The sequence below is a fragment of the Leptonychotes weddellii genome, chromosome X, assembly GCF_054177405.1.
Source record: "Leptonychotes weddellii isolate Sample4059 chromosome X, ASM5417740v2, whole genome shotgun sequence".
NCBI lineage: Eukaryota > Metazoa > Chordata > Mammalia > Carnivora > Phocidae > Leptonychotes > Leptonychotes weddellii.
In genome coordinates this window covers 21,805,570-21,813,549 of record NC_138385.1, presented here as the reverse complement: position 1 = coordinate 21,813,549, position 7,980 = coordinate 21,805,570, and positions in this window count along the sequence as shown.

Here is a 7,980-nt window from a genome sequence, read left to right as displayed (position 1 = left end):
AATGTTATTCCTCTGGTCAAAATCCTTCATCCATTAGCTATCATACTCTATGCAGATCCTTAGAATGATAGGTATAAGGTCTTTCATAATCTAAATGTGAATCACTCTACTGGTCTCATTCTATTTTTAATCCTTACCTCCCACTATCCCATGGTCATATTCCATACCCTTTGCTTAAACCATAGTAAATTTCTTGGCATTCTCAGAAGAAAAAAAATACTTTAATGCCTGCACCTATGCTATTCCTTCATCTTAGAATTCATTCTTTTTCTTCTGTCCCATACCTAAAATTCTTTTTATCATTCATAGTCCAACTCACATTTTATCATCTGAGACATCTTCTCTGATCCTCTTTGTCAGAATCAATTGCCCTCCCATTGCCACTCTTATAACACATTTAAAAAATCGTATCATAGCATTAACTGTATTTCTAAATTGATACATAGTTTAACTGTATTCATATGCCCATTTTCAAAACTAGATTGTATCATCTTGAGGACAGGGATTGTATCTCATTCATTCTTATAACCCCCAGCAATTAGCATTGACTCTTATATGCAGTAGTCACTTAAGAAATATAGGTTGAATTGGTATTACTTGGATTCATATAGCAAGTTAAGCTTTTCAAAGTATTTTTCATATGTATATATATGTTATTTCATTTTTACGCTCATAATAATTATGTGGAATAAAATAAGGACAGTTAATTAATTATAAAGTACAGTTAACTACAGAGTACAGTCTAGATCTCGATACCCTGACCCTGGGCATGAGCATGGTTTAACCACCTCAAGGAGGAGGAAAAGAAATTAGTTAGGTAAAGCTACCCTAACCATAAAAATTCATTCATAAAAATGACCATGCAACTTTCTTTATGAAAGTACACAACCTGTAAGCGTATGCATGTTTGTGTGTATAGGTTGCAGTAGTAGTAACTGTTGTTGTGATAGCCAATTTATTTTATATAACTCAAGATTTAAAATGACTTGGGAAGATACCCAGGATATATTGTGTGAAAAAAGCATATCATAGAAAAATGATATACAGTATAATCTCATTTCTGTAAAATATATCAGGAAGGACACTCATTTCTCAGGGAGTAGAATGATGAGGAGGTAGAAATTTTTTAAAGATTTATTTATTTGAGAGAGAGAGATCGAGCACACCAGTGTGTGTGTGTGGGGGGGGCAGAGGGAGATAATCCTCAAGAAGACTCCCCGCTCAGCACAGAGATCATGACCTGAGCCAGAACTAAGAGTCAGAGGCTCAACCAACTGAGCCACGCAGGTGCCCCAGGAGAAATAGAACTTTTAAATGTACTTTATATAATTTTACAGTACTTGATTTCATGAACTAGCTATTATACATAAAGTACTTAGAACAGGGCCTAGCACATATTAAGCATTATATACATGCTATTTTTATTACATTGTTTTTTACAGTAAGCTTGTGTTACTTTCATTTTTTAAAAACAAAAAAATTTAACTTATCATATAAAAAGCAGTGGGAGTTGTCTAATAAGTGAAGAATATAATTGAATAAACTTCTGCCATACCCTTCCCTCTTGCAGATAACAACCACTGGGACAAAATCCAATACAAATATCAATGACCTATAGGCACTGGAGTGTAAGCAAAAGCAAGTAGATTCTGGAGGAGAATCAACACTTGGAAGATGAGAAGTCATGAGTGAGTTTCAAGTTTTTGTGGGATTTTTTTGGACCTGAAAGTAGAAAGCTATCCAAGCTACATAAAGTAACAAAAATCTTGACAGAAAATTCTCAGAATTTTCTCAGAAAACCAGAGGACAGAGTTTAGGCAATTATAGCCACAGGAGATTTAATAGGGAATCTGCAAGAGGAGATGGAAAGATTGAAGCCCACACTGTACATAAACTCTGCCTAAATCTCCAGCTGAGCCTGGAAGCATGCATGTGTGAGGCAGACTCCAACTAAGAATAATAGAACTGAATTGAGATTGGAGTTGCAACCCAAGAGGCAGAGTTTGCTGTTTGAGTCAAAACAATTGAGCTGCTTGCTAAAATAAAAAGAAAAAAAATCAATATTCTTTAGAGGAATATAATAGAATCCAGAGTCTCCACAATGTAACAATCACAATGTCTAAGATACAAACCAAAATTATTCAATATATGATAGAATACAAAAATGTGACCCATTCTCAAGAGAAGAGACAATGTTACCGAGACTCACTCTAAGATAATACAGATGTTGGAATTAGCAGACAAGGTATTTCAAAGTATTTACTGTAACTATGTTCATAGATATGAAGAAAGACATGGTCATAATAAATAGAAAGAAAATCTCACCAGAGAAAAAGAAAATATGAAAAGACAAATGGAAGTCTAAAGTGAAAATCACAATATTTGAAATAAAAGGTGAGGAAATCCAAGTCAAAGAAATACCTAATTCTCATTAGCCTCTTCATATATAACAATCAACCTGCGGGTATTTGCTTAGTTCACCTTCTCCTTTTTCTAAAAACTGTCCAACACTCACAGAAATAAGGCCCCCATGGCACTTACGTAATTCTTCCCCTAATATTTTGACAGTTAAATGTTCTGGCAGTGGGCCTCCAATCCAAGATTTACTAATTGGATTATCTCTTCCAGGATTTTAGAATTGGAACAGAGCCTTAGTCAGTCTTGGTCAGATTTTTAAATTGAGATGTCATGTCTATTAAAAATCAGGGGTGTGGCCCTTTCCAGCCATGTACAGAAATAAACAAACAAAGATCATTTGCAGAGAGAAGAAAACAAATGGACAGAGATAAATACATGGAGAGATTGAGACCGTGGGAGTTACTGACTTCTTTCTAATTCCTAGTCCCTCATAAGGCCTTATAATGATTTCTGTCCTTGGGTTTTCTGATATAATCTTATATTCTTACTATAAGTTCAGTTTCTCACGGTTTTGTTTGTTTCTGTTACTTGCAATTAAGAATCTTCATTACATAGCTACATATATTTCTATTCTTTGGTTATTCACCTATCGATAAGGTCCTGGATGTGGCAATGGTTCAAGGTTGAGAATTGGAAGCAATATGCACATGAAAATAAGGTACCTTCCCAAATTTAAAAGTAAACGCCATAAATCGAGAAGGGAATTAGGACAAAAATGTAATGAATGAGATCAATTATTTGTAAAAGAAATCCATCCTAAACAATAATCCATGACTGAGTGGTCAATTATTTCAGGAATAGCCAGATGAGATTAAATCGACATGCTAAGAGTTATAGTAGTTTATCTGAAGAAAGAATGTGCTATCAGAAACACGAGAGATAGAAAAGGGGAATTATAGAATTTATCATTGTCCCCCCCTTACCCATGTTGCCGAATTAAGGGGGTCCCCTGATTCAAGAACCTAAGTATCTGGTATTAGACTATCATATACCTTATACTGGGATATTAAGCATTTGATCTTTTTTTTAAGATTATTTATTTATTTGGGGAGGGGAGGGGCAAAGGGAGAAGGAGAGAGAATCTTAAGCAGACTCCCTGCTGAACACAAAGCCTGACTCGGGGCTCTATCCTAGGACCCCAAGATCATAACCTGGGCCAAAACCAAGAGTCAGACACTCAATCAACTGGCCCACCAGGTGCTCCAAGAATTTGATCTTCTAAACAAATTTTTTTCTTTCTCATATCCATTGTTGTTTAGAAACCTGGTTATCATTTGACTTCCCATGTAGCTTCCCAACAGAAATTAATGCTCAGACCACTGACAAAAATATCTTAAACAGCTTGAAAGCTATGTTTCATATTTTAAATTAATTAGCTGACCTACTGGTTTTATATATCAGCCTCTTATAAGGGTTTGGTTAAGGCAAGGCAGACCCCTGATGATCAAATAACTCTTGATGCGGTAAAAAATAGAATGGACTTGGGGTGCCTGGGTGGCTCAGTCGGTTAAGAGACATACTCTTGGTTTTGACTCAGGTCATGATCTCAGGGTTGTGAGATCAAGCCCTGAGGTGTCCATGGTCAGTGTGGAGTTGGCTTGAGATTCTCTCCCTTTCCCTCCCCCTCTGCCTACCCCCTGCTCACGTGTACTCTCTCTCTCTTTAAAATAAATAAGTAAATAATATCTTAAAAAATAGAATGGATTTGAAGTACAAAATAGTGGAACATGATAGTTATATCCCCAAGAGGCCCAGATTTGCAATATAGTATTTCTAGATAATAATTCTATCTTGTCATTCTCTGTAATTAAAATCCACATAGGTGAAATTTCAAATTATTCCCAAATACTGTGCTTTATTCAATAGTGTTAAAAAAGAAGCAACAGACTAAAAATGGAGTCACTCGTGCTAAGCCCCAAGTCACCAAACCAAAACTTAATACCTAACCTCATTACAGTTTCAAACTTCCCCAGCAATGTAATCTTAACTGGTCAGTCTGGAATTTCCTGGTTAGCAGGGGTGAGGCAATCTGCTTTTTCCTTGTCCTTGCTCCCTTCTGCCTATCAAACTCCCATTTTTAATAGCTCTTCAGAGCTCCTTTCTATCTGCTAGATGGGATGCTGCCCAATTCATGAATCACTGAATAATTCTAAACTAGATCTTCAAAAATTTTTTAAACAGATTTGGTGGCAGAAACCAAAGTGAACTTCAGAGTGAGATCCAAAGTAAACTTCTGATGGCATTCGGGGACAATGACAAACAGAGGCATGGTACTCCATAAACTCTTTGAGTTCTCTGTCTTTCTCGCCATTTCCAAGGCGAGAAAGTTCCTCTCAGTTCTGAGTTCTTTCTTTGTGTCTAGCTCCTGATCTAATTGGCGTTCCAGTTCCCAAATTGACTGCAAACCCCAGCCTTTGATTCTGTCACAAGATCAATATGGGAACTGTTAGTGGCACTTCATAGTTACCCATTTATGTGGAGCCTACAGTCCATAGTCCTTATTTGTTGAGCTCTGCTGTTTCAATCCTTTTCCCAATCCCCAGATTCCATGATGGGAACTGTTGATGGTTCCTGGCTGGAATTGGACTAGATCTGACTTAAGAACTGAACTGGACCCAGAAACAGAATGGGTCAGATATAAGCTGGAATGGGTCTAGTACAAGGCCTTGGGTAAACAAAAATTTAAGTAAAGGCTATTGCTAATGGAAATCTTGGAAGCAAAAAAAGCTGCAAAATTGGCGGGCATGGATTGAGCATGCAAAAGCTGTTATGCTGCCCACATAACTCAGACTCCAATATTAAGATAATCTGGCCATGGAATGGGTTTGATTGACACTAGGCCACTTGCCAACCTCAAGAAAACTTCCCTGCAACAAGGCACACTATAAAACATCACACAATTCCTGACTCAGCAACATAGCCTTTTTTGGTATTAGTTTAGCTCTGAGAGACCCCAAAATAAGATATAGATAGATAGATAGATAGATAGATAGATAGATAGATAGATAGATGATAGATAGATAGATGATAGATTTTAAAATAGGATCTTTAAGTTCCAAAGGGTTAAGCATGCCCCCTTCTGGCACACCTGCTTATTTTATGTCTAAGAACTTGGTCCTGGAAGCTATAAATATCTACAAAAATGGCAAAATCCTACTAAATACAATGTAGAATTACAATGGCCACTATTGGAACTGTTCCAGTTAGAAAAGATCATTCACTTAAGAAGTGCATTTGAAAGTAAGGGTTTCTGAATCAAACAAATGGGAATGGGACATAATTGGTATGCAGAAGATTTCAAAAGGCTTCAAGAATTCCAAAATAGCTTCATTAAAAGATTCAATGCAAAAGACTAATAATTAAGGACATAAGAGGTACCTAAAACAAATGGCTATAAGACTAACATAACTTCTATTGCTTCCCTCTATCTTCCTTTATTTGAGTACTCATTCTAGTAATCCTGAATTATCCTTCTACTCTGAAAAGGCTATGCAATCATAAACAAAAGTTGCTACATTAGTGGCCTTACACACACCATATCTACCTTTGAAGGATGGCTCCCATATGAGACCCTCCCAGAGCTTATGAGGAGACTCTGAGAGATTTTCTGGTCAACTCTTACATTATTTCCTTAAACAGCTAAGGGGAAAATAAAATGAAAAGTAGTGAAAAATCTTGTCAAATTCTGAGAGATACCGAAGATACACCCTCTACTTTAAACCCCACTTGAAACCTGCAAATGGGACCCTGGAAAAACTGGCAGAAGCCATCTAAGGGTGAGTATTCTTACCAGAGTCAGCTTTCCCAAATCTCTGTCTGCAGTACCCGATAAAGAGAGGAAAGTAAAACATCTTTTGTACCCTTTTTGGGAATGCCTCTTAAGTCCAGGGGGTTATTTAATTCTGCCAGAAATATTTACTATTTGTCCCAGCTGAAAACTGACAAGATATTTTAAAGAATTTTTAAGTAGCTCTGTGGTCACAAATTGGTAGGTGGTATTTAGAGCCTGATAGGATTTTTTTAGGCCTTCATCCCTAAGTTGAAATAAAACTATGTACCCAGAGCAGGGAAAAAAAAGCTTTCTAAAGCATCTCTGGAAGGATTTACTAAAACAAACAGCTCTAAATCCAAACCATACCAATCTTTTGATTTCCACTTTAGTTGGAAATCTTCACCCTTAAAAAAAATGGTAAATTTAGGATAATGTAGTTGGATGGGTACATGAACCTATGATGTCATTTAGGCTGCAACCCAATTCTTTGAGGAATTGAGAGCAACTGTCCTTGTCTTAAAGATCTTTTTATTTCATTTATTTATTTATTTATTTATTTGACAGAGAGAGAGACAGCTAGAGAGGGAACACAAGCAGGCGGAGTGGGAGAGGGAGAGGGAGAAGCAGGCTTCCCGCTGAGCAGGGAGCCCGATGCGGGGCTCGATCTCAGGACCCTGGGATCATGACCTGAGCCGAAGGCAGACGCTGAACAACTGAGCCACCCAGGTGTCCCAAAGATCTTTGTAAAACTAACTGTACAGCTCTAAGACTGTTGAATCACAGACCTGTACCTCTGAAACAAATAATACATTATATGTTAAAAAGGAAGAAGAAGAAGAAGAAGAGGAGGAGGAGGAAGAAGAAGAAGAAGAAGAAGAAAGAAGAAGAAGAAGAAGAAGAAGAAGAAGAAGAAGAAGAAGAAGAAGATAGCAGGAAGGGAAGAATGAAGGGGGGGAAATCAGAGGGGGAGACGAACCATGAGAGACTATGGACTCTGAGAAACAAACTGAGGGTTCTAGAGGGGAGGGCGGTGGTGGGATGGGTTAGCCTGGTGATGGGTATTAAAGAGGGCAAGTACTGCATGGAGCACTGGGTGTTATATGCAAACAATGAATCATGGAACACTACATCAAAAACTAATGATGTAATGTATGGTGATTAACATAACATAATAAAAAAAACAAAAAAAAAGAAACTAACTATACATCTCTTGAGGCAGTTCAAAGTCCACCCATTACTTTTTACCAATCCTAAAACTTAACCCAATTTATTTCAAAAGGCTTGTAAGTATTGTACAAATTCTGGCCTCAGGAAACAAAGTCCTCTTGGAGGAACTTGGCATCCTATCCCTGTGCCTTTGAGATATAAATTTAGGCCATCTCTATAAAGTCTTAACTTCAGGGAGGTAATTCTTATCAGATGGAAAGGTTACTTGAAGCTTAGGTGAATGATAAAAAATAATAATAATAAACAACTTAAATGTCTTATCCACAAAAATGTCTTTACTCATCTCATGGTTAGAAGTTTAGAATGAAAGCTATAAGGTCTCTTCTCTGTCTATATGTTCATGTGTGTCTATATATGTGTGTCTTGTAGATGTATGGCATTTTTCTACCTCCAGATGTTATTGCCAAAATTAATTGGTTAAAGAGCTCTATTTAATTGGCTTAAAGAAAATTAAGTGCTTATATATTAGAAACTCAACCAAATGAATTTCAGGTTCATGTGACATGGGAAAATATTTGGTATTAAAGCCAATTTAAAATTTGTTAGTTTAATTAAAATTGGCA